The 13,035-nt window shown below is 31.0% G+C and overlaps 1 long non-coding RNA gene across 1 annotated transcript; it reads left to right on the top strand.

Moving 5' to 3' along the window:
* The first annotated feature begins 12,110 nt into the window (after nt 1–12,110).
* On the top strand, nt 12,111–12,814 carry LOC134270396 (uncharacterized). The gene is made up of 3 exons (XR_009992812.1): nt 12,111–12,210; nt 12,466–12,539; nt 12,733–12,814. It is a non-coding gene; the product is annotated as an uncharacterized LOC134270396 (long non-coding RNA).
* Nucleotides 12,815–13,035: the final 221 nt, after the last annotated feature.

A 13,035-nucleotide genomic window follows, 5' to 3' on the forward strand; every position in this document is an offset into this window, starting at 1 on the left:
TTCTATCAGAAAGATGAAAAAATTTATTTTATATAGAAATATTGAACCTTTTAATTGAAGATGCATTCGAACAGGGTGTTAGAAAAGTACTTTTATCCATCTTCAAAGAATTACACAAACGAAGAAAAACAACTTTTTTGAACTAAACAATGATTTCTTCTATTGATTTTTACTGTTTGTTTAATGGTTTATAGTAAATTTTTGAGATCATCAATGTCGAAAAAATACCTTTCGACGAAATAGGTTCAATTCATGTAATTCTGTAATCTAATGCAAAGAGTTCAATTTTTACAATGTTGGTAAACAGAGATGTAAATAAACTTATATTTGTAAAATAGACATTTCAATAAATCAATGAACAAATATACTTTCAGATTTCTACGTAGCAACCAGATAACCACCATTCCAGAAAATGCCTTTAAAGGATTGCCAAATTTACAGACACTGTAAGTTTTTGATCAATTTTTTCATATGTCAGATTGAAAGAAATTTAATTTATTAGCAAATTCCGAAATTTAATGTATTAGAAAATTTGCTTACAACATTTTAAAAAAAATTGTGGAAATTCAGTGGAGTGAGTAAAAGACAATAGATGTTGTCTCTGCATGTGGACACATGTACTGAACACAGAGAAAACCAGTAGACAATGAGTTGGTTATTTGACTCTATATAATGCATGATGAAGTGCCATGAATGTTTATTGCCAAGAGTGAAAGAAATTACTTCCTTCCAATTGTTTCATTTGACTAAAATACAAAACATCATGTACAATGTTTTATGGGGCTTTTTATATTTGAGGAGTGACGGGTTAAGTTCTGTAGTAAGTCCTTCCATTTACATGTTCAAACTCAAACAAGGATAAAAGTATTTTCTATACATTACTGCTCAAATTGTTTTTTTTTCTGAACATATTGCTTGGATTTAGTACACGTACTTAAGAAACAAGTGTAAACTTATAGGGTTTCGAATAAGTCTTTTATTTGAACAATTTTAACCTGGAATATATTTGCTGTTCGTTATATCCATACCCTTCATTCATTTAATAAGGATATGGAGATAAAGAATAGTATTCAATATCAAAGTCCATAATACAATACAAATTAGGTGTAGAGCAAACACAACCCCCCAAAAAGTTAATCGATCTGAAGTCAAGTTTTAAATCAATCTGATATCATAAAGGAAGAAAATCTTGGGATAAGGAATATAGCAGATATCTTACATTATACAGTGCAAAAGTAATTAAAACCATTCATAAAAATTGGTATAGAGCAATTCATTTGTCCATTTCATGATTGTTTACTCATACGTATTGTCATACGTATATTCTGTCATACGTATTTTCAAGTAAAAAACAAAGAGATAGGGGCTCCATGGGGGAAAATCGGCCCCAGCTTAAAAATAAATTTTATTTTTTGGATTATATGTTGTGGATATCTTTTTTTTTTTTTAGAAATATTAATTTGTCCGAGAATCCTAATTTAAAAAGATAACTAAAGAATTAATTAATCACCATTTTGTTGACGTAAACGTTAGAAAGTAGCGTCATTACGTAATACACACACAGTTACTCATTACCTTCCTCTGAGGTCATTGAGTTAAACCTACTCACTTATTTTGATAACAGCAATAAAACTTTTTGATAGGTTACAACCGCTAAATTTCTTTTGTCAACGTCCCGGTCACGGTAGCCTAGTGGTAGAGCGTTCGCTTCGTGATCGGGAGGCCCGGTTCAATTCTCGTTTCAGGCGCCGCGACATACCCAAGACGTAAACAAAGGTAGTGACTGTTCCTTCGCCAAGCGCTCGGCACTAAAAGTGAAAGTCATGGGTCTTTCGGATATGACCTTAAAAACGTAGGTCGCGTATCACGGTAGGCGCTGGCACGATAAAGAACCCTCACTGCTCAATGGCCCTGAGTGCCGAGTATAGGTCTAAATTTGAAGCCCTTCACCGGCATACGATGACGTCTCCATATCAGTGAAAAATTCTAAGAGGGACGTTAAACAATATACAATCAATAAATCAATCTTTTATCAAGGTGTAATGATGATAATCTAATGGTTGTCATAGCAACGACATATGTTCATAAATATGTCTCTGACTGCATTAATAACAGAAAGGTAAAATTTTTAAAACGATTTTTTTCTATTTTCAAAACGTAGATGTGTTTTGTTGCAAAGAAGAGGTCATCAGTAAATTAATATGAAGAATCCTGTTCAGTATTTAATTTGAGCGCAGATACTTATCCAGTTTTCATTTAGATCGGACTTGTCAAACCGCAAGTGACATTAGGTGCATATAAGACTCTGACTTCACATGACGTTGTTTGCATTGTTGCTTTACCAAACCGAAGCCTGAACAGGGCCGATTTCAATCAGTTTATGACTATTCATTTAATAGGCAAGTTTATTTTTTCCTTTTACTGTTGTCGTTATTCCCGCGTTTGTATTCGAAGCGATGTATTGTGGGTCAAAAATACTGCGGCAAAAATTGCTATGGAATGAATGTGCAGAAGTCCGAATTTTCTCTTCGCATAGGCGTTTTCGTTAGAGCTCGCAGTTATGCAAGTGAGTTAAGGCTACGTATGTAGGTTTTTATGCCAAATAATTAATTTAGACCCAAAATTGCTATACATACCGCAAAGAAAATGGTATGACTTGTTTTCTAATACATTTTTGGTACCCGCAAATATGCGATTGCCAGTACTCATTGTGACGTCATATTATCATGTCATTAGCCTTTACTACAGAGATTTTTAAGAAACATCAACAAAATCGCTTCGGCGCAAGGGCATACCTACCTTGTTTTACAAAAACAAAATATAAAGAAAAACAGAATATTCCAAAGATTTAAGATAATGCTGCACAAATGTCGACACTGCAATTGTTTAGCTACTATTCGTACAGTTCTAAGTTGAAACAGGGTAAAAATGTACAGTCCAGTGAAAGTTTAGTGAAATTTGTATCGATTGAAGAAGAGCAAAGGATTTGTGCAGCAATTTTATTAATTCTAAGAATATTCTCCTTAATATTATATTTTATCTATTTTAAATGAAATAGGATATCCCCTTGCGCCGACGTTGTTTTGTTGATGTGCTTTATTACCTTGAATAGGAAAGAACTATGACGTCATAATATGACGTCATAATGTACACTTGCATTAATATACTGTGGGTACTACGTACGGATAAGAAAATCAATTTGAACTTTATGTGTACATAAAATACACAATGTATGCAGTTTAATTTGCTAGTTTGCATAGAAAATCCCATATTTAGCTTTAACGTACTTGCGTACAGGCTTCTCTTTGCGACGGTCTTTGCGCCCGCTATTGAAAACATTTTTTTTTCTAAATGAGTAGTAGTAATAGTAGTAGATTTATTCAGGTAATAAAATCAAAATATGACACAGGGTGGTACAAATATAAATAATGCATAAAATGAAAAATCTAATCACAGTAATAAAATTTCAAAAATAAATATAAAATTCTAAATACAGGTGTCCTTTTCCGAATGTTTAAAATATAAATCAATTTATGACATTTATAATTTTTATGAATAAAAATATATGCATTATAAGGGGAGAGATCTTTTATAATACCGTCAATAAAAAATGGCTTTTGAACTTCATTTAGGATTTTTGTGTATATCAAAAGATGTACATGTCATGTAATTATTTCTTTCGATGGAATTTTAAGGGATATAAGCAACGCATTTGTGTGTGTTTGTATGTGGGCGAATCTGTCCAAATCGGAAGTGATGTAATTTGCATCGGGATCGATGTCCAATGCTGCCTTGATCTATATAATTGCGAGGGGATGTTCAGCCTTAATTCTAGTGTCCGTGTTATTCTTTTGAATTACATACACATGTAATATTATTGTGTGGACTTACTTAACTTTTTTTTATTTTGATAATTCGAAAAATATATTTAAATGGGAATAAGTGATGTCTGCGCTCCTTGTGTATTTTGTAAATATGCACACATTCATGACCTTGAGTAGAATTATTGCAAAGCATAAAATCGGCCGCAAAGAAAATTTAGCATTTCCAAAAGTTTTTCCACAACTTTAAAAGTATCCAAGCAAAGAAAGCACAAGATATCCAACGTTGAAATAGTGATCATTATTATTTCAGACTGTCTCTGAAGCAAAATAATGAATAGTTATAAAAAAACATTTATAAATATAATATAAATGAAATAACGTCTCTTTTCCTCATGTGCATTTTCTAACACAACCACAAATAGATCGACCACTACTGCGGCCTAAACTAGTTCTATAAATTGGACCTCGAAATAAATTGTTTTAAATGTATATTGATTTTTTAAAAATTCATGTTATTAATAAACATATAACTACAATATTTTTAGTTGATGAAGACCCCCCCCCCCCCCTCCCTTCAGACCTAATCATTATATGTATTTCTAGGGATTAAATCCACTATGGGACGTTGAGACTGTTCGGATGAGATCGTATAAATCGGTGTCCCCTGTATTTTGGCACAAAAAGATCCCTCACTGCTCAATGGCTCTGAGTAAAAGTATTGAACAGGTGCTGATCCAAGGGTCCACTCCATTAAAGAAAAACATTGGACCCAGAAATATTTGAATTATCTCACTCTTAAAAAAGTTTTTCTTTGTAGTCATTTTTTATACTAGAATTACTAAGCATTTACTTCAAACTTTAAATCAATTGCTTAAATATACGCCAATTACTAAATTCAAATGTTTTACTTGATTTTTGTATTATAAAGAATTGTTTTACCTATATATTGAAAAATTTACCTTTTTTTTTACTTTTGTTTGAAAGTAATAACATTAATTGGTCTTTTGTTACATTTTACTACTATTAACCTACAAGTATTACCAAAATATTTTTATGCGCCTGAATTTATTCGAGGCGCATTTTGTTTTTGTTCTATCTGTCTGTTTGTATGTCTGTCGTCTGTTTGTATGTCTGTTGTTTTACCCTTCGCCATAACTTTTGAACCGTGGAGAAAGAGATTCAAATTTATTACGCATACTCCACTAATTAACCACTAATTAACCACTTCAAATTAACACTAAGGTCAATGACCTTGTGACCTTGACTGTGACCTATTTGCTAAAAATAGCTTTTTCCGAATCTTCGCAATAACTCTTGAACCATAGGAGATAGAGACTTTATATTTAGTACATGTTTCACACCTCGAACAAAGGATTTTTGCTGCTCCCAAATCACTTGGTACACCCCAAGCCCAAGTTTCATGGTTGGTGACTCTGCCATTGTGTGCATAATTATTGAGCAAATCATTACCAATGATAGGTTACAATCATGGACACTGGGCAAGGTCACCAGACAATGAATAATGGACCTGATGTGCTACAACACTAAAAAAAAACTACATAGTAACATAAATTAATACATGCAGGAAAAAAAATCTCTTTCTGTTCCCCTGTCTTTCTTCCTGAATTATTCAGCTTTAGCCGAAATTAAAACGTTGAGAAAATTTGATTAAAATCAAAAGTAAAAGATAAATTTAAGAAATCCTTAGTAATTCTTGAGATTTTCCATTTACCTTGTTACTTTAATCAGAATTATCGCATTGAGTAGTGATATAGAGAACAATAACATTTGACTTACTGTATTCAATTTCTTCTTTAATTCCAATTAAACAGATATGGGCTGATTCGGAAACAGCAAAAAGTCTAAATATGATCTTTTTTAAGAAGTTCAAATACGTTGGAACCGTCCTATATTGCTCAAGTAGTGTACATGTATATCCAACCGTAAACCTTTCTTTTCCTGCTTTTCGTTTTCTGTGGAATTCTTTGCTTTCAGGAGAAATTTATCAATTTTACCTAAAAAAAAAGTTTAATAATGCCCACAAAAATAAAATGCCCCTGACTTAAATCCATCAAAATGACATGACTATCTTAATTCATACAGAGATTTTTGAATCTATTGATACGAACCTGTATTGTGTTTGAAAACTACTCATTGTAAACCGTCATTTGACAGGTAAATTTTACCCCGCTGGTATAATTATCACATCTGGGTCTGTACAGAATGGCAATAGTCAGAGTCAAACTATACTAATCTTAATTGAATAATAAGAAACACACAAAGATTTGTGATTAAATAAACAGAGACACAAAGGGCTTAAATTCTCGTGTGAAGCATATACTAAGTATGTTGTTAAACTTTTCCCTCGCCATTCGATTTGGTCCCTCGCATCGCTCGGCACCAAATCTCATGGTACTCGGGAAACGTTTACCAACATATATTTGGTATGCATGCTCCACTAATTAAGTGCTTTCAAATGACAATGATCGATTAACTTGACTGTGGCCTCTTTGCTGAAAATTTATCTTTAGAACTTTGTCGCCATGAGGCGTATAGTGTTTCACAAACAGATCCTGTTTAAATTGTATTTAATTGATTTACTTTAAACAATAATTTATTTGCTGAATCAAGGAGAATTCAGATCAGTTCAAGTACAAATAATTACTTACATATGTAAATATGGTAGTTTAATCATTATCGGGATTGAATTCTTGAAATGTAATTAAGATCAAGAAAAGAGTCTACTCAATGTACATGTTGTAAGTAAATATTCATATAACTGTGTTCAACAATAAGCTGGAGATTTCAAAGCATCAGATTTGTACCGATAGAAAGTTTGCCTTCTGACAAACTTAAAAAATGCTTCTAGAGTCCCGAGATAAGCATGGTTTTACGAGAAATCTCGATTCGTATGTATAAGATTCAAAACATAGGGTAAGGTTCCGTGCCAATGTTTGGAATAATTATTTTACTGACAGGACAGTAAGATTCTAGCAGCACGCACTTTTTTTTATATAATATACTCAAAGAAATTATTGATCTCCGGGGTATTGTTGTTCTGTTAGTATTTTTATTACGGAAAATTCCGCTATAAATAGAAGTCACATGATGCCGTGGTGGCACGTCTTTGCATTATACTTATCTTTTATCTGTATGCAATAGTTTATAATAGTTTACGTTTATCATAGGTTTTGGTAAATTATCAAAATTAATTTTCTTTAGAAGTCTAAATTTCCAGAGAAATGACTTATATGCTTCCTTAACATACCCGCGTAGGTATTGGATGAGGAATTCTTACTTTATATAGTGACAGGGTAATTAAAATCATGCATAAAAATTAGTACCGTGTAATTTATTTGTCCATGATTAGTCACTCATACGTATTGGCATACGTATATTCAGTCATACGTATTGTCAAGTTAAACACAAATTTTCCTGTACAAAATTAAACACTCGCACATGGCTCTCATATGCCTGCAAAACTTGTTGTTTCTGATTGGTTAAATTAATACAATTTTATTACAACTTTGGCATGAACACCTATAACCTAATTATCAATTAAATACAATAGTACGACATGATCTAACTGCAACAAGAGACCAGGTATGTAAATTCCGAATTTGAACCCCTTTTCTTCTATTTAAAAAGTAGAGACTCGTTTCATTGGTGATAGTTTGCAACCAAGAATGTTTATAATGCTTGATTTATAACCATCATCAATATGTTTAAAACCATGCATGGGGACCACTTGATGGTGTTAAAGTTAAGAATTTTACGACACTTTGTCATTTGATAACAATAACGAGAAACAGATAATTCTTAATTATTTTTTTTTATTGGGAAGTATTGCACTTTCTAAGAAGAATCTAGTCAAGAAATCAAAAACTTGCCGGACATCATATGGATAATAGAAGTGCTTGGTTATATTAGAGTATGTGGGCTGAACTTGCAACCGACTTACCTATAGTGTACATTGATGAATGTTTCTACATTTATTAAAACAGGATTATGACGAAACCCTTTGTTTGTGTTGTCCATTTTATAGCTGAGTGTTGAACTAACTCTCCCAATATTCCATTAAGTCACACCCGTAAGTGTCCATTCTTTTCGGAAAACTGTCCATAATTTTTAAGAATGGACAATTTTAAAAAAGAATGGACAGTTAAAGCAAACAGAATGGAGAGTTATAGGTAGACCTCGGCATGTGCAAAAGAAGGAAACAAAAACAAATACATTAAATACGGTTTAATGTACATGTAAATAACAAACTTGGAGATTGAAGTTAATCCAAAACATAGTGTCTGTATCGGATCTGTCCAGTTTTACAAATTTAAATCCATAAATAATACACATTTGTTAAATGCTCTAGACAATTTTTTTCCACAAAACTTGAATTAAAATTACACAATTTCACAATCATTTGATTAAATGTTTGGAAGCATCATTTCCTCGGGAAGTAACCATTTTAAGCTTGAAGTAAGCTTTTATTAAATATATTACCCAGAAAACAGTTAACACCATGAAAATACACTGCTGTAGTGAATATTTCGGTAGAAATTAATGAAAATCGAACCATTTAAAATTGATTTAAAATACATTTTCAGGTCGAAGTTTGGCTCATAGCTATCCATCACTCAGAACACAATTTTCATTTCACCATTAAACAGTTGCAATTAATTTATATCCTCAAAAACTGAGTTCAATTTTTTAAAAAAAAGTTTGAAATATCTCTACATTTTTTTTTTCGTCTAAGAAGTTTTAAGGGGATCAAAGTTTGGTGAATATTTTCTTTACGCTAACTATTGTCTGTTTCAAGGTAAAAATATCATTTGATTTGTGCATCTTTTAGTTTCAATTTGATTTCAATTCTTTTATATTTTCTCTACAGCGGAGGGAAACATGTTTTCCTTTACAATGCAAAATATTAACTGATTTTTAGGAGTTGCATTACGATACAAATAAAATACTAACATCTCCCGAAATCCACCCGTAGCTGACCATTCTTTAGACAAAACCCTTTTGTCATTTGCATCTGGAAACACAATGGCTATTCAACAAATTGATGTGCTCCCCAAACTTACCTGTATCTGTCCGTTCTGTAAACATTGAATTTTTTGTATGTTTGCTACCTGTTTTGCACATTGAAAGAAACTATTCTCAAAACAAAGAGAAGTATGTTTTAAGTAGGACAAAGGCGTCAATCTGTCCTTTCAGTGAGAGAAATAATTAATCTCGGGCCTAGATTAGTTCTTTCTCTCACAGATTGGACAGTTTTTGGTCTTTCTCGTTTACTTAAACTTACTAATTTATCTCTACATTTAAACTTTAAAAAATATAGTTTGAAAAAGGATTATAAAGTTAGATATTTGATCAAATTTCTTCAATTCCGATAGTTTTGCGTCATGTATATTCTTTTTTTCTCCCTTTGAAAACATACGATTTTTCTATGATTTTCTTTATTGAACAATTTTTTTAACAACTTATGAAAAAATTGAACTTCTTAAAATATTTAAATTTATATCGAATTGACCTTCAAGTTAGATTGTGTATGATATCATTTAGAATCAACAGATTCTATAGGAAGGATGAAAACAAAAATTATGTCTAAAAGTATTGAACATTTTAATTGAAGATGCATTCGAACAGGGTGTTAGAAAAGGACTTCTATCATTTATTAGATATAATTTTCAATTTGTGCTAATTGTCAAGTTTTTTCTTGCCTCTTTTTTCTGTGCATACTTTATATCGATTGATTGTTAGAAGAGGATGGAATGCCGATTATTTTTTTTTTTTATTTTTTAAAATTAATTTTAGTATTTTCAGAGTCCCATTATTATTTTTTATATATAAAAATGTGATCGTTTATAATCGTTTGTAATAATTAGACTGGGTACAGAATTTATCACCGGAAACAAAGCTTTTATCATCTTTTAAATAATTTCAACTGAGAAAAAAAGAAGAAAACAAACGTTTCATAATGGAAGTAATCCTATTGTTTCCATAACTGTGCAATTTACAGATGTATTCAGTATTTTTATAAAAAGGCTTTCTTCGTGTACTAGTATTACTTAATTCAATTAAAGGGATGCCTTAATATTTTGGCAACGAAAATGAAACTCGATCGAGAGATTCTCCGATGTTTTGCAGTCGGTAATAACCTTCAATCCCTTTAGCCAGTAATTAACCCGTCCTCCCTGTGCCCAGTAGCATAATTCGGTCAAATATTTATTGTTCATGAGGGGTACCTTATAATTAATCACAGGCACCTGAATTTTTATCAATAAGTTCTTATAAATTAGCCAAATATCGAAGCATTTTACCCCCTCTATATATAAATGTACAAACGCAATTTTTACTCCCTGTTCGATTCAGGCTTCAATTTAACATATAAAACGGATATGCCTTCTGGTTTTCGTGTAGCATTGGGTTCAAACATGATATTTTTCGCTATACATTTCTTCCTAAAGTTTAAATCTAACGCGTTGATAATGTTATCAGCTAAACTTCATGCTGACTTCGAATTTCGTCACAGAGCCCCATCGCATTCAGCTGACGTAACTGAAATTTAATCTCGACACCAAATGCTCCTACACATAAACTTTTTTAATACAACAATTATAAATTTATTTCATTGACAAACAAAATCAGAAAAAAAAAAATTAAAAACCGAAAGATTATGTTGTTTTGATAGTCTTGATTTTATTTAACATATGTTATATATGCAAGAAACAAATCATAGGTAGATGCTTTGTTGAAGTTTCTGTTGTCGATAGGTAGCGCCTTATGGAAGTTTCCAGTGTCTATAAAAATTGCGTAATATTGTTGGACACATGCCATCCCAGGTAGCACAAAACATTTTCAAAACATTTTATTGGTGTTGTAAAAAGGTTTTTTCGAAACATTTCAGACTAAACATTTTAAAAATGTTTTTAAAATAGTTTCTTTTCTCATTATAACATTTCAAAAACATTTTTAAAATGTTTTCAAGAAGCTTATGATGAAATCCTTTTGGAACATTTTTCTAAAATATTTTTGAAACGTTTTAAAAATGTTTCAAAAGGTATGTTTAGCTGTCATATATCAAAGATTTTTATATTACGTTTTAAAAACGTTCTAAAAACATGAAATGAAATTCTCCTTTTCCATAAATCTGAAACATTGCATAAATACGTTTCTGAAACATTTGGAAGGAAAATTGTCAACATGTTTTTGAAACATTCTTAATTCATTTAAGGGTATTTATAGCTTCCAAATATTAAGGATCTTATAAAACATTTTAAAAACATTCTTAAAACATGAAATGAAACATTCTTTTTCTGTAAATTGGAAACATTGCAGATATAGATTTCTGAAACATTTGTAAGGAACATTTTAAAACTATTTTTAAAACATTCTTAATATCATTTTTTGGAAATATTTTCAAGATGTTTCTGAAACATTTATGTAATTGCGGCAAAATTCAAATCATTTAGTAACTTGAGAGTACTGTGAAATCACTTATTTTCGTGGGGGTTTAATTTTCGTTATTTTCGTGGTATGAAGAGACCCACGAATTTATGTCCCAACACGAAATGTAAATTTTCATATGCACAACTACTAATTAAGTTCTTCATCCACGAAATCAAATTCCCACAAACCAGTTTTTTTCCTCAAAACACGAAAATTTGACCCCACGAGAATATGTGTTTTTACAGTATGTTGTGAGAATGATTTTAGAACATTCAATTTAATGAGTTTTCTTTTTTTAAAGACTTCATTTTTCATCAAATTGCTGCTGTTATTTTCAAAATTATCTTAAAACATTCAAATAATGTATGATTGCGATTTTTCTTAAATTTAATTAATGGAGAAAAATAAAAAAAAAATAGAAAGAATAGTGTTAAAATGAGGAATTTTTGTAATTTTTTAATTGAAAGATTTTTTCCGGTATTTCATAATGATTTCTAGTTTTGGCTTATTGATTAAACAGACATAATTTATATAAAGTCCTTTGATTAAACAAATTAAAAAATCAATAAATGAAAGGATAGACAAACAAAAAAATTTAAAATATAATTAAATGTATAAAATCATAAGCATTATATAAAACTCTTAATGTCTGTTTTTAAAAAATGTTCTTCATCAATATTGTGATCCACTCCAGAATTTTACTCTGTGGCATTAGATGGGGATTGGCACACTGGTCAGGTTCAGTGTCATGATAACCTATTATGCAATTCTCCTGCTGGGCAGCGCGTTACAGAGTATAGTGGTTTGCTGCTTATCTAGGCAAAATTTTGAATTCTGGTAAACAAGATGTGCGTGCTTACTCCGTGTCGATTTGAATGAGAAGACGTTGCACCATATAAACCACAATAATAACCTCGGGATTTATTAACTTTGAATGGTAAGAATTATTCCTTTATCATAGACTTTAAAAGATCATTTAAAATGACTTCTATACTACCAGTGCATGATCAATTATATATCTTTGTACAAAAGTATGTAGAAATGACAAGGCGTTAATTTATATACATGTATTTAATTTGAATACTTCATTCTTAAGGCAACACAATTATATCCTTGATTCAAGTATTCGTTGTCTTTGTGAAATGTTAATCATCAAACAATATGTTGATTTAAAAATGAAATTTCTTTACAGCATGGTGTTGGTTTCATCATCCGTATTTTCAAATTCCCACATTCAAAAGACCCGCCTTTGGTGAAGGCAAAGGTGTACGTAAATACTATTACTCTTCAATAATATTGTCATAGTAATAATATTTCTGCTTTTTTTCAATGCAAATGAAGGAGAAAACTAAATTTGATATAATTATTTAAAATGTTTTTTGTATATTTTCATTGATCATCTTAAGATACATTAGATGTAGAACGCTAATACAAACACAATTTTCCTTTATCTTTACAGATTGTGCTATTCTTTCCGAGGGGCAGATTCCTTATCAGCGTTTTCAGTGTATGTGATTCTAACTAAGTCTTATAGATCCGCCGCTCTGTTCTCCGATACAGGAACATAGGATTTTTGTGATTCTGTTCTTTCAAAAATTCAGTGAATGGATTAGACGCCGTTTTCAACCTTTAAAAACCCGGTGACTTGAAAGAAAATAAATTAAAACTTGTACCGAGAATGAAATTTAAATGTGATAATTTAAACATATTGAATATGGGTTTGTATTAACCCCCTTCCCCACAATCACGCATTTTAACTTGA

This window comes from Saccostrea cucullata, unplaced genomic scaffold, assembly GCF_032062105.1.
Source record: "Saccostrea cucullata isolate Sc308-1 unplaced genomic scaffold, CSIRO_AGI_Scuc_v1 ctg4227, whole genome shotgun sequence".
Classification (NCBI taxonomy): domain Eukaryota; kingdom Metazoa; phylum Mollusca; class Bivalvia; order Ostreida; family Ostreidae; genus Saccostrea; species Saccostrea cuccullata.